General features: G+C 41.5%; 1 non-coding gene across 1 annotated transcript; it reads left to right on the top strand.

Annotated features, from left to right (window-relative positions):
* Window positions 1-3,135: 3,135 nt before the first annotated feature.
* LOC125924112 (U6 spliceosomal RNA) lies at window positions 3,136-3,239 on the top strand. The gene has a single exon (XR_007458294.1). It is a non-coding gene; the product is annotated as a U6 spliceosomal RNA (small nuclear RNA).
* The last annotated feature ends 11,149 nt before the right edge of the window (window positions 3,240-14,388 follow it).

The following is a 14,388-nucleotide window of genomic DNA, read 5'->3' as shown; positions in this document are numbered from 1 at the left end:
GATCAAAATGGAAATGACCAGTGTGACCTAGCATGGTGAAGAGAATGGATCAAAACCATATGCCAGGACAGGATCAAAAATTATCACTTACCTTATATTAAATTCCAACAATATAAGAGGTAGGTTTCACTATTTCTATCTTATATATGAGAAAACCTTAGCTTAGAATGCTGAGTAAGCTGTCCAACATCACACAGCTAGAAGAGGTGGGACAAGACTGACTTAAAGTTCAGGCCTAGCCTTCACCCAAAATCATATGGACAGTGGCCACACTGCAGCTGGGAGTCTGGGAAGGTCAGATTCATTCAGACTCTCAGAAGCCCTAATGGCCACACAGTCCAAAGACAAGCTTTAGTACAAGATAGACACTTTGCTAGCAATTCAGAGACATCCCCCAGAGATATTAGTTCATCTCAGTATGACTCTAAAGAAGTCATTTTATCTCTCCTGTCTTAGACTTCCTTTTCTCTAAAATGAGAATAAGAACTCCTATGATGAATAGTGATATTCCTGGCCTAAGCAGCTTCTTCATCTCTTTTATTCTTCCTCAACTCTAGCGTACCAGGGGTACCATAGATCTAGTGGCACAGATAAGCAGTCTCCTTAAAAGTGGTTAAGAGTTTGTCCTGAAAATCTTTCTAGGCTTTTCAGAGTGTCACCAGAGCAAGCTGAGAATTTGTTGGCTTCTACATCCTTAATCTCTGGCCCTGCATTAATTTTAGGGTTCTCCAGAGAAATAGAACCAACAGGAATATATATAAAGAGATTGATTATAAAGAGTTAACTCACACATTTATGGAGGCTGAGAAGTCCCCTGAACTTCTGTCTGTAAGTTGGAGACCCAGGAAAGCCAATGGTGTGATTCAGTCTGAGTCAGAAGTCCTGAGAACAGAGTAAGATCAATGTTACAGGCTCAAGCAATCAAGCAGGAAGGCAGAATTTCTTTCTTCCACTTTTCATTCTAAATTCAGGTCCTCAACAAATTGGGTGATGCCCACCCACATTGGGCAATCTACTTTACTGAATTCACCCATTCAAATGCTAATTTCATCTGGAGACACCCAGAAACAACATTCAGCCAAATATCCCAGCACCTTTTGATTCAGTCACATAAAGTTAGCCATCACAGGCCTCTTTTACCTGCCTTATCTTAATCTTTTGGGAGGCTTGAAAAGAGAAAATCAAATGGTCCCATACAGCATGAGCCACCCACAGACCCCAGTGCCAAGCCCCCCTAATTTCCATCAGGGCAATGTCAGGGCAATAATGTTGTGATGGGATTTCAGCTCATCAAGCAATTACTGGCATATTGCTGTGGTATTACAAAAATGACACTTAAAACACTGTGAGCATGAATTTAGTTACCAACTAATTAATTTACAAAACAGTTCTTATTAAAGTAGTTGCATACTTCAAACTCATTTTTTAAGCCAGATGATATCCAGGTTTATTTTATGATGCACAGCTTTCTTGCTAAACTCTTTGAACTTTGGTGAAAATGTTTCACTGCCTGAGAATGGGGCTTCCATAAGTAGTGTGGCAGAAAATGCATAGGTCTTGGATTCTATTCCTGTTTCTGCTACTAATCATTAGTTCTATAACTCTGAGCAAGTGATTCCCTGTCTCTGAGCCTCAGATCCCTCATCTGTGGAGTGAAGGAGCAGCATTTTGAAGACAGCTTCCTCAGAGCATTGCTGGATACTTATATAACATTTGCATATACTTATATACAGATAAGTGATTTGAAGAGAATGTTTTCAGAGGTGAAATGGTCAAAAACAAGTTTGGGAGACTGGATGAAGCTACGTTTTTAAAATTTTCTTTCTGAATGAATTTATGGAGTTTTTTATATGCCATTGGAAGAGGAGATCTCAAATGTAGTGCTTTCCACATTTGTTTGACCTGTAAACCATTTTTATTTTTGTTTCTATCACTGAACATCTCTAAAAGTTTGTGTTCCAAGGATCAAACTTTAGAAAACACTGAATTAAAGGCTGTTTGAGAGGCATTGTTTGCAGTGGCAACAATGTGGAAATAAGTTGGGTAGCCACTGCTAACCTCCCTTTCCTCAGGAAATGCTAGGCAGCCCTATAAAGAGCAGAGCAGATCCATGTGTGTTGGCATGGAAAATTTCCAACATGTCTCATTAAATGCAAAGAGCAAGATGCAAACTTTATAAAATGTTCCCATTTGTGTGTGTGTGTGTGTGTGTGTGCTTGAGTGCAGGTAGAGGTGAGTGGATACAACTTGCATAGCAAGTTTCTCAGTGCATATATAAGAAACCTCAGAGGATTCCTTGCAGAGTGGTACTGAGGGTGGAGATAAAGGGCATTTTTACTTTTCATTTTATACCATTAAATTTTTTTGAACTTTATTTTTACCAACTCATGTATTATTTTTATAATTAAAAAAAAAACAAATTTTAAAAGCTCTCTGGAAACCTTTTAAATCAACTTTTGTGATTTTGTGGTTTCTTGAGCCCCAAATTGAGGCTAATTTAAGCCTCTCTTCTTGATGAGAAATGTTCCACCTGGATGCCAATTCTTCTATATTTTTCTACCCTGAGACTGCAGGCACAGTTGGATGACTGAGCACCCTGAGGAGTAACTGGCCCCTGTCTTTGGGGGCTCACATTATGAGTTTCCAAATGCAGGCCAAAGAACCAAGCCATAGGAGCATGAATGGAACATGGCATTCTACTGTAGGCAAACATTAACAAGCAAATCATGACTAAGGACTGAATCCCAGAATCCAAAAACATCTAAGCTGGATCTTTCTACAGAGAAGAAATCCGACATCCAAAGGAGAAAAATTGAAGACCATACTACAGATCTCAGATCTGGGACTCCTGATTCTAAGTCCAGGAGAATTTTTACCATGCGATGTTGTCTTTCCAAAGTGGGAAGGATGCTCCCCTCACCCAAACCCCTGAGCCATCCACAAGGAAACAGGAGAATGTTCCTGGCTTGAAGGCTTTAAAGCTGACCAAAGCTAGACACAGTGGACTGAAGAAATAAAGTCCAACCAGAAAAGGCAGAACTGAAATTGAGGAGAAGGCAAATTTTTGTCGCTAATTTAGCTAATCTTGAAGGTGATGAAAATTCGGGAGAGAAGGCACCAAGATAAAGAAACAGAGTGCTGGCTTCAGCAGCACACATACAAAAATTGGAACAATATAGAGATTAGCACAGCCCTTGTGTAAGGATGACATACAAATTCATGAAGTGGCCCATATGAAAGAAAGGAAGAAGAAAGAAGAAAGGAAAGAAATAAAGAAAAGAAAAGAAAAGAAAAGAAAAGAAAAGAAAAGAAAAAAAGAAAAGAAAAGAAAAGAAAAAAGAAAAGAAGGAAGGAAGAAAAGAAAGACAAAAATCAAAAGATCAAGACAAATTTGTGCTGATAAAGGAAACTGGTGAGAGTAATTTCACCAGTTGCCTTTGGCATCTGCTCTACATACCTGGGAGGAATTAACTTCTCAACTAGTTATACATGTTGTAAACTTTGTGGTAACTGTGAAGCAGAAGAATAGCATAGGTGGAGAATGAACTTTCCATCTAAGTGAATTGTCTGAAGGATGGAAGGTCTTTTTTTCAATTCTGGTACTTCTATGTATTTTTACAATGCTTATGGAAATCTTTATAAAAAGAACTATATGTCCCCCAGCCTTGTTAAACAGAATCTGCTGCACACCATTTAACCTTTTCCTCAAGTTTTTATTTATTTCTTTGTTTTTACATCCGAAAAAGAAATCCTTTTTCTGGGTTTTTGTACAGAGAGGCCCTTGGAACTGTTAAGGTATAATGGTTCTGCCCCCTTGTTTTCTGTTCATTACATTTGTATTCTGTATAGGTTTTACAAAGCACTATTAGATCAGAAGGAATATGTTCCATTCTAGGAACAGTGAGGAATAAGATGTGGGGGGGCAGGGTGGCACAAGGAAAAAGGATATATGAAGAGGTAGAGTATTTTCTCTTTTGACTCTACTTCTGAATTATTCCATTTCTTTTTTTTCTCCTTTACAAGTAAGTTATTTTTACAATAGACAAGTTTGTTATTTTTGCATAAAGCAAATAATAGAACAGGTAAGTAAAACTGAGAAAATAGCACCCTGATACGGGTCCTGCATCTGATAGGAATCCAAGGGTATTTGGGATTGTTATTATTGCCATTTACAGATGAAAAAACTGAGGTCCCAGAGAGGTTTAACAGACTTGTCTAATGCCGCACAGGGAATTAGCGGTAGAACCTGAGTGTGAAACTGGGTGCTTTTGTTCCTAGGCCACCATACCCTCCACCTGGCAATGTAAGCCCCTGCTGAAATGTAGCCTATCCTGAGTTCCAACCTCAGCATGTTCTTCACTGAGAGTCAGTCAATCCATCTGTCTATCTTTTTTTCCCTACTCTCATTATACCTTGTCCTAGCAATCTCTGCTCCCTTCTAAGTTGCTGTTTTTACTGTATCATGGGCTTGAAAGTCAAACCTCAACTCCATACAAAACATGCTATAGTAGAAGAGGAATAAAAATCTCTCCGTATGCAGTATTGAGACATTTCCTCTGATAAAGGCATGAGCCTTAGTCCATGGTCAGGGGGAAGCCCCTTCCCTTCCTTCCTCATTCCTACCCATGTTCCAGGTAGCTGATATAAACTCTATGATGTACATAGAGTCTGCACATCTGTAGCCAGAGTACTGAAAAGCAAACCCAGATGAGAGTGTATAGCTTCTGTGATGATCTTAACCAGTATAAAAGAGAATTAAGAAAGATAGAAAGGAATAAAGGAGGCAAGATGTGATTTAGGGAAACTTTGTTTCCAAGATTAAGTCTTAAGAGCAGATGTGACATTAGTCAGAGACCTAGACAGGTGACATGGGCAAACAGCATTGGGGTAGTGGGGAAAACTCTGGTGCTCATTCCCTATAATCTGTATCAGACCCCTAGGCTACACCTAACCAGCAGACAATCCAAGTACAAATAATGTACTGTTCTAAAATATGGTTTCTAGGAAGGCCTTTATTTAGCTCTCTTTTCAAAATATTGTCACCTCTAAGTCCCTCCTGCATACAAATTCTGGAATCCCCAGCATTCATGAAATCTGCCGGTCAGTCCTATTTTCCCAGCCACTCTCAGATGGAATCCTCCCCAAGGACAAGTCAAGACATGATGGGTTAAGGCTGCCCAAAGGTTTCCTGATACAGGAGGGAACTTACTTCTTACCTTGCCCTCCAGTGCACCAGTCCTCCAGCAAATAAACACCAGAACCTATGGAAGTCAATCAATCCTCCCTTGTGATCTGACTCACAGACATGTATCTGACATCGGCACACAAACCTACACACACACATGTGCATGCCCTTTAACCCATGGAAAAGAAAGGCATCTGTGTAATCCGTGGAGCCAATTTCTCCATGTTGCAGTGGTATTCACAAGGAGTGGGACTGATAGGAAATGCCTGTGTGCTATGCAGTTAAAAAGATAAAATGACCGGTAAGGTTGGTAATAACCATCCCTGTGAAGAGAGACGAGCAACACTGAAGCCATCATGCTAGGAAAAAGGAATGATTGCTCATATCTTCTTATATTTACTGTCCCCACTGGTCACAGGAATCTCAGACACACTTGGTAATCTACCCTGAGCTCAGCTGAGGCTGGTCAGAAAAAGAATGGAGCCAAGCAGAGATGGGTTTATTTCAGTTCAGGCAGGCATCCAGTCCAGTATTGGGCAGTGTGTCTTCGTGGTTCCCAAGCCAGTATGCTTCAGAACTACCCAGGGGACTTTCATACAAAGACATATCCTAGGGCTCCAGTCATACTTGCAGAATCAGAATCAGATGTCTGTGATGTTTTTTAAGCTCCCCAGGTGATTCTGCTGCAGCTTGTCCAGGGACTGGCATTTGGAAACCATGGCAGTGGGGGATATAATAGAAGTATAAGATACAGTTTGTCCTTATGGAACTTATATAAGCAAAAGAGATTAGATTCATTCATAGGAAAGAGATATAATTATTCCCTCATCAATGTTCAAATAGTGCTTTTACACACATCTCTATAGTGCTTTTGTTTCCTTGGGTTGGAAATGTTTGTTAGTCTCTCTCCTTTACAAGCATTCTGTGAACTATTTGAAGCAGGGCTGTGTTTATTCACTGTGGATACATTTATTCACAAAATCATCTAACCACTCACTCATCCCATTATTTCAACAAATATTGAATCTCCAGGGTGCCAGGCGCCATTCTAGGTGCTGGCAAGCTAGCAGACTGACAAGTAACTTCCTGGAATTTGCATTCTGGAGGGGTAGGGGTGGGGAGCAATAAAATAAACCAATGAATAAGATGAATGCTACAAAGAAAATAAAACAAAGCCATGGGAAAGAGATGAACCAGGAGGGAACATTTAATAATACAGTCATGGGAGGCTTCTCTAAGTCCATAACATTCGAGTTAAACCCCAAATGATGACACAGTGTTAGTGGCATGAACATCTGGAAAGAGCACCCAAGGCAGAAACAGAAAGTATAAAGTCTTGCCTGCTGGAATGAACTGGGGACTGCAGAAATGGAGAGCAGGTGGGGAAGGCTGATCCCAGCGGCTAGCAGGAGAGAGCAGGATGTGGCTGGAGAAGTGGGCAGAGAACAAACAACAAGCAGTCTTATAAGCCATAGGGAGAGGGGGTTTACTTTATCTTATATTTCTGTTTGATTCTAAGTGTAATAGAGAACCACTGGGTGGTTTTAACCAAGGTGATTAAATAATACGATCTGACTTCCTCCTTTAAAATTCACTGAGTTTTTGTTTCCGATTCTGTGTCTCCCTCTCTCTCTGCCCCTCCCCCGTTCATGCTCTGTCTCTCTCTGTCCCAAAAATAAATAAAAAAAAAAAAAAACGTTGGAAAAAAAAAATTAAAATTCACTGAGTTTTGTGCAGAATGGGTTGCATAGAAGCAAGAAGGGAAGTGGGAAACCAGTTTCAGAAGAACAGACAGGAGACAGTGGGTAAGGCAGAAGGAGTGGTGTGTAAAGAAGCAGCTGGAACAACACACATTTTGGAGTGAAGAGAAAGGAATCAGGGATGACTCCTAGATTAATGAATAAGCCCAATATCTGGACTACAATAATAAACATTCAGTGAATGATTACTGATTGGGTAAATAAGTATAAAACAACTCAACACCAGCATTTCAAACATAATCACATGCCAGCATGTCTGGTGCAGACAAAGTACCCTGTACCGTCTAGAAAGATGTCAGTGTGGATTCAAATTGTCTAGGTAGTGGGATTTGAAATTTGTCTTAAAGATGAGTAATATTGGGATACAGAAGCAAACACTGAAGCAGATTGTAGACCAAAACATAAAAATAAACCTGATATGTTTTGGGGGGCAGGTTATTTCTTTTCTTTTTCTTTTTTTCTTTTTTGGCTCTAGAACTTCTTAAGAGGTGGGAGGTTCAGAGGAAGGATAAAGACAACTGTGTTGGCAAAGCAGAGGATAGAGATACAGTTGGTTGAATATAAAAACAGAAGAATATGAAGCCTCTTGAAAACCAGGCAGTAGTTTGGATTCAAAAAGCAACAGAGATCCATCATGGGTTCTTGTCTAGGGAAGCAGTGTGCTGGCAGCAAGTGATTTATGTCTTGAATTTAGATGGCCTGGGGCTGGAAGTCAGTGACACAACACTGTGAGGCAGCAGATCAGATAGAATTACAGTAATCTAAGCCCTGGGCTCAGCAAACTATCCTCTCTGGAAAAACATAATAAAACAAACAAACAAAAAAGCAAATAAACAACTGCAATGTTCCAAGACTGGGCTCCAACTCAGAATACATACAAACATTGCAGAGGTTCTTGGAGCTTACCGGGGAGGTGGGAGAGGGGGGCAGCACAGTAGAAGAAGTGGGAGGTGGTCAGTGGGAGAAAGTAAGTTAGCCTTGACTCAATAAAGCAGGCTCACTAAAGCTTGAAGAAGACACAGAAGTTTTTAGCTGCAGGTGGCTGGGTGTCCTGGGCCAATTTGTTTATTTTCTTTCTTCAGATTCCAAATCTAAGTAGAATTCTTGGTCCTTCCCAGCACATTGCAGCTGCCATGAGTGGGTCATGTCTATTGGGAACATCCTCCTTGGTGATCAGAGATTCAGAGACCAGCCATGACCCAACCCCAGCCTCCCACTCAGTAGAGAGTGGAAGAGAAGTGAGACTTTTTTCTTTTCACACTCAAGATGCTTCTGGAACATGGCCTTTCCCATGATATATATACCACAAATCTAAAAATTTGAGGACCTTGCCTCCCCACCCATGCCCCTAACAGGTCAGTGAACTATACCTGGTCACTTAGAAGTGGACACCACAGAAAAGGGTGGTGGACTATGGAGTTAGGCCTTCCGAATGGAAAGGAAATGACAGAATTAAAGAGAATGGCAACAGCAGGCTGTGGTAGAAACTTATCATCTTATAGCCCAGAAGTTGTCTGGCTTCTCCAACCCAGGACATCAGTGGAAGCAGGCCCGACATCCAGTCAGGTAGTAATAAAAATCCAGATTCTGCTAAAGAGGCTGGAATGGTTTCAAATGATAACTATCTGCTCAGGGGCCCTGTGAAGCTTAGTTCATTGGAAATTATTCATGGTCAGGCAGCACTGGGCCACTTAGATGACCATGCAGCAGTCTGTTCCCTGTGGTTCAGCACAGATGGCAACTTACATTCCCCTATTTGTTTTTGAAGCATGACAACTAGTATCAAGGATGCAGTCTACTGACACAGAGCCAGGGACTTGGCATGTTCTTTCCCACCCCAAGAACTCTCTGTATGCTAAGAATGCCACATGTGCATGCACACACTTATCAACCATTCAACAGATATTTCTTGAGCACCTAATACATGTCAGACATGATGCTAGGACCTAGGTACACAAAGATGAATATGACAGGGTCCCTTACGGCTCGGGGAAGACAGCCAGGCACAATACATCACACTCTGTAGAATATCGCAGTATTGTTTCAGAGAGAGGAGCTCAACTCAGGTTGGGGTAGTTAGAGAAATTTTACCAAAGATGATATACTTGTGCTGTCTCTTAAAGAAAAGGAAGGATTTTTTTCCAATCAAAAAGTAGTGAAAAAGAAACTCCCAGAAAAAGAACTAGTGTGTAAAAGGTATAACATCTGGAAGGAGTCTAGGGAAGGGTCCAGGGTTAACAAGAAGTTTCATATGGCCAGCAGCAATTGCAGAGAAAATGAAAGTGGCTCGGTCAGCTGAGAACAGATTGTGAAAGGCCTTTGCTAAGGGGTCAGGATTCCTGAATAAGATAGAGGCATAATCAACAGTGCATTAGAAACAAACAGATGCTGACATCTGGGACCAAGGACTTAGGAATGCCTAATTGTAGCCAGCAGATCACATGTCCTCCCCTTGACATTTTCCAAAGCACTTGCACACAAGTGACATGATTATTGGTGTGCAAGCCCTATATTATCCCAATTCAGGACTCATCAGGAGACGTTTCACAGCAACATGTGGCTTAGGCTCAAAGACCTATGTAGGATCTTCTGTTTTCTCTGGACCAAACACAGGGGTATGTGTGCGGGCACAAAATAAGAGAAAAAGAAGGGAATTGTGTGATCAGGACCTGCCTTAACCCTTAATCCTGCTACCTGTGCCAAAAGAGCTGTGGCTAGATCGCCCTCTGGAGGCAGGAGGCAGAAAAACAGCAAATCTGGGTGCAATGAACCTCAGTGTGGTGACTGAGATTAAACATTATCCTCAGTAACACATAGAGGGTGATATTCTGCTCCCAGTTCTCCCCTGTGGCCTGTCAGTGTGATCTCTGAAAGACTCCTAGGTATAAACAAGGCTGTTTCTTCACCACAGGAGCCTGCTGAGTGTGGTTCCTTCCACACCCCAAATGTGAACTAACCCCACCACAAGTCTTTCAGGTGTTTCACTGTTCCAAATTTCCAGGAGATGTATGCAAGATGCACAACAATATTACTGCACCCCAGCACCCAACCCAGCTTCAAAATACAAAAAATATATAACCAAAGCATTGCATTTCCCAAACAAAAGCTAATTCCCATTTTCTTGCCAGTCTGAAATATAGCAGAGTTGTAAATACCTATAAAAGGAGAAAAAAGAGAACCCTAAAATAATTAGGAAGAAACTTGCCATTGAGCTGACTTGGTCACCATATGCAAATTTCATAGAAACTCAAAGCTTTAATGGATCTGCTCAGGTCTGAGGCACATGGCAATAGAGGCCATCCAAGGTAATAACCTTTAAACTCAGTGATGTGACTCCCTAGCACCCAGGAAGTGAAGGCTGGAATGGGAATGGACTGCAAATAGCCCTGGCAAGTGAAGGGTAGAATGGGAAGGGACTGCAAATAGCCCTGGCTTATTAGATTATCAATTCTGGAGATCGTCTCCAAAAGCCAAATGAGAACAGTGTCCTCAAAGTTTCTTGTCCCTGGACATTGAGCTTCACTTCCCCAATTGCCGCCCAAATATCCTCTTCGATCACCAGATTTCCTCCTGAAGCAAGGCTTGACTTCCTCAAATAATAATATGACATATCACATACCTCTCCTCATGATGTCTCTCCTGATCCTTCTAGCCATAAGTAACCTCTGTTCCCACTTAGAACTCTTCGGGCCCTTATCTGTGTTTTTCTTCTAATTATGTATGTGTGTAACTTCTCTATTATATTAGAATATTATAAACTCCTTGAGGACAGAACTAGGAACAATTAAAATTGGGATTTCTCTTCCTTATTTATATGAGAAAGAGAAATTCCATAGGGAGTCCTTGGAGTCCTGGGAGTCCTTGGAGTCCTTGGAGTCCTTGGAGTCCAGGGTTATTTCATATCTCCCACTGCTCTCAAACTGACCCCAACCAACCTTGGGGGGTGAGACACAGCTGGCAGAACCGGTCATTTATGCGCAGAGCAGGAAGGGACTTGGGTGGTGTGCTTTGGAGAATGCAAGGAATTTCCCAATTTTGTCCCCAAACCTCCCACCTCCAATACCTGAAATTCCACTAATTTGTAATACATTCCTTTCAGTCTTTGAGGTTTTTCTCTTTTGTAGCCCCCTCTTGACTAAACCCTAAATACCCTATAGAAGGAGAACATCTTAAGTTCTAACCATGCAATGCCTTAGCAAGTGATTCACTGGCTTTAGATGTAAGCAAATTTGACAGGAGTATGTGACTGTGTGAGTGTTTCAAAGGCCAGGCTAATTACAGAAGGGATATAAGAGTAAGGAAACCCATGAGGGGAAAGCTTGTTTGTTTTCTTTACTTTTGTTACCCCAGCACCCTTTATGGTGCTGAAACAGAAGATGCTCAATGAATGTTGAAGATATGGATGAATGAGTAAATGAATGATGGGGAGAAGTCCAGAAGACAAGTATTCTCTAGGGTAAGGTCAATTCCTTATTCTTCTTGTGCGACTTCACAGTATCTTGGACAGCATAAGAAGTGCTGAGGAAACTCGCTGCAACTGATGTATCCCTGTTCTGCAGTTTGGCCTGGCCCAGGAATAGCCTTCCTTGTCTATTAAAAAGTCAGTCTTACCACCAGAGGGCAATGCAGACCAAATTCCGGAGTTTTCTTGTCTAAACCCCTGGTGGCTGACAGCAGGGGGCCCCCAAATGCCATTTTGGACCACCAAATAGAGCATTCCCCCCTCCCTGCACACTCGTTAATATCAAAGTCTCATCTAAGCAGCTTTGCTTTTCAGACCTGTAACAGAGACAATAGTTAAAAAGTCATCCTGAACTCCACTCAATCAATAAAAATAGTGGCCTGTATTGGAGGAAAGGAAGAAGAAAAAGAAAACTGCTGGTGGTACTGTTAGCTCACTGTTAGGAACATTCCCTACTATAGTTTTCTAAGCAACACTAAAGTATTATCCCTGTGGAGCCTAAAGCATCCCATAGATGACTCATATTTAATTGATAATTGATATGCAGCAAGTACCATGTAATATCTACAAAAAGCACACAGAACCTTTCTCAGGATTGATGCCAAGCACTAGACTATTATCTAGTATTTGGAATCAAACTGGATCAAGATCTTAGATAGTAGTCTGGCCCCTTCATTATTAAACTGTAAAAAGGAGTTGAGACTAAGAAAGAGACATGCCCATGTCAAACAAGGAAGTAAAATGGATATATATATTAATCTAGATATTGCATCCCACTAGGCATATAGAGTACTGTATTTATTTAGCCTCTCTAAGGCCAACACACATTTTCTCACGTGAGAAAACAGACATAGAAAGGGGTTACACCACTGTACTTTATTTTGCTCATTCTTTTATTCAACATTTACTGAGCTTTTATTTGGGCTGGGAACTATGTGAAACAATAGGGATACTGAGATTATAATATAAGACCTAAATTGAGTGGAACAGATAGAGAGATTATTACAGTTCAATGTAGGGAGAATTTAGCCACAGTTCATCTTTTAAGCCAAGGCTTTTTATTGTACTACATTTGTCTTCTACTACATAGTCAACATCCTTTCCCCAGGGCAGGGCCTGTCTTCTTTGTATCTCCAGTATTTAGACTAGTACTTTATTGTACCCTGTAAATGAGTAGGTGGCCAAATGGATGGATGGATGGATTGGTGGGTGGGAAGAAGAACAAGTAAATCAATTCTAAAGACCATAGGTTGCAAAGGGGAAAGAAATGAAGGAATATTCAGTGAGATAGTAGTAGGCCTAATACAAAATTATGTTCTTATTTTCTGCACAGATATTTGATCTCTTACTATGTTGTAAACCCCTTGAAAGCAAAGAACTTTCCCTGTATATTTTCTATCACCCAAAGAGTCTAGCAGAGTGTTAAGTATCCTCCAGGTACTCAGTAAAAATTTGTGAAATAAAACAGTATCTTTCCATATTTGATTTCATTTTATCTCCTTTGACAACTTTGGACAAGAGAGTGGGTAGAGTTCATCCACCTTTCATGCATAGGGGAAGACAAAGCCACAAAAAAAGTAAAGTGTCTAGGTGGTCTGAACTCTAGGTCTTCAAGACTCAGCTTCTGGGGCAAATCAATGAGAGTATGTAGCCTTTAGAAGAAGCATTCCAGAGGTCACAGTACTGAGGACTTGAGGAGAACCTCCCAGCCTTGTCTGGAAGAAAGCTCCAGGCCTGAGTCCCTGTGAACTAAAGGGGTCCACAGGTATGCAGGCATGTAAGAGACAGGTTACCCACTGCCAAAGAAGGAGAGGTGGGAGCTGGGGCTGGCTGCTCCAGGAGAGAGTGGAGAGGAGGAGGCCAGGGAGTGGGAGCCCAGGGAAAGACCTTGGTGGAGCAGCAAGGATGTCCCTCTACAGCTATCTCAGGAAGCTCAGAAACTGTCCTCACACCTCTCCAGCCCATCAGGGAGAAGAGCAGAGGTCACCCTGGGGGCCTAAGATTGAGTTAGAGGAAGACAGAGCAAATAAGCACAAAAATAACCTATTCCATGCCTGTATTCATGCCCCTTTTAATGAGACTTTGCTCCACTTATCAAGAAGTGGAGTTTATGTCTCATTTCCTCGAATCTTGACTCCCCCAGTGACTTGCTTTGACAACCAGAATATGGTAGATATGCTATAGTATGGTTTCTTAGTTGAGGAAGCAGGACCTACAGCTTCACTCTTGTTCCCTTAGATTAGAATTCTGCCATTACCATGTGACAAGCCTGAGCTAGCCTTCTTGAGAATGAGAGACCACATGAAGAGAGGGGCCTGGATGACAGCAGGCAGTGACCACCAGACATGTGAATGAGGCCATCTCAGACCACCCATTCCCACCACATGAAACACCACATGCCAACTCTGGCACCACCTAGTAGTTTTCCATTTTCTGTCAGGACCTTCTTCCAGAGTTGAGCCCACCCAAATTGTTGGTCCATAGACTTGTGAGGAAATAAAATGGTTGTTGGTTTAAGCAACCAAGTTTTGGTATAAAGAAAAGATTATAATATGTGTGCATGTAGGTTTTTTTTGTCTATGTGAATAATTGAATGCTGTATACATACGAGCATCAGAACTAGTTAAGTGAATAACTGTGTACGTAGATTCAAAGACTTAACATACTCGGGGCCCCTGGGTGGCGCAGTCGGTTAAGTGTCCGACTTCAGCCAGGTCACGATCTCGCGGTCCGTGAGTTCGAGCCCCGCGTCAGGCTCTGGGCTGATGGCTCGGAGCCTGGAGCCTGGTTCCGATTCTGTGTCTCCCTCTCTCTCTGCCCCTCCCCCGTTCATGCTCTGTCTCTCTCTGTCCCAAAAAAAAAAAAAAAAAAAAAAAGACTTAACATACTCTACTTTCAGATTTTGCCTTCTGAATCCATTAATATAAAATTTATTTGGTGGAGTTGACATTACTCCTTTCTTTTCTCTTAGCAAGAGAAAA

The sequence above is a fragment of the Panthera uncia genome, chromosome B1 (assembly GCF_023721935.1).
Source record: "Panthera uncia isolate 11264 chromosome B1, Puncia_PCG_1.0, whole genome shotgun sequence".
Lineage (NCBI taxonomy): Eukaryota > Metazoa > Chordata > Mammalia > Carnivora > Felidae > Panthera > Panthera uncia.
Note: the sequence above shows the minus strand (reverse complement) of the source record. Positions and strands in the feature narration are given on the sequence as shown.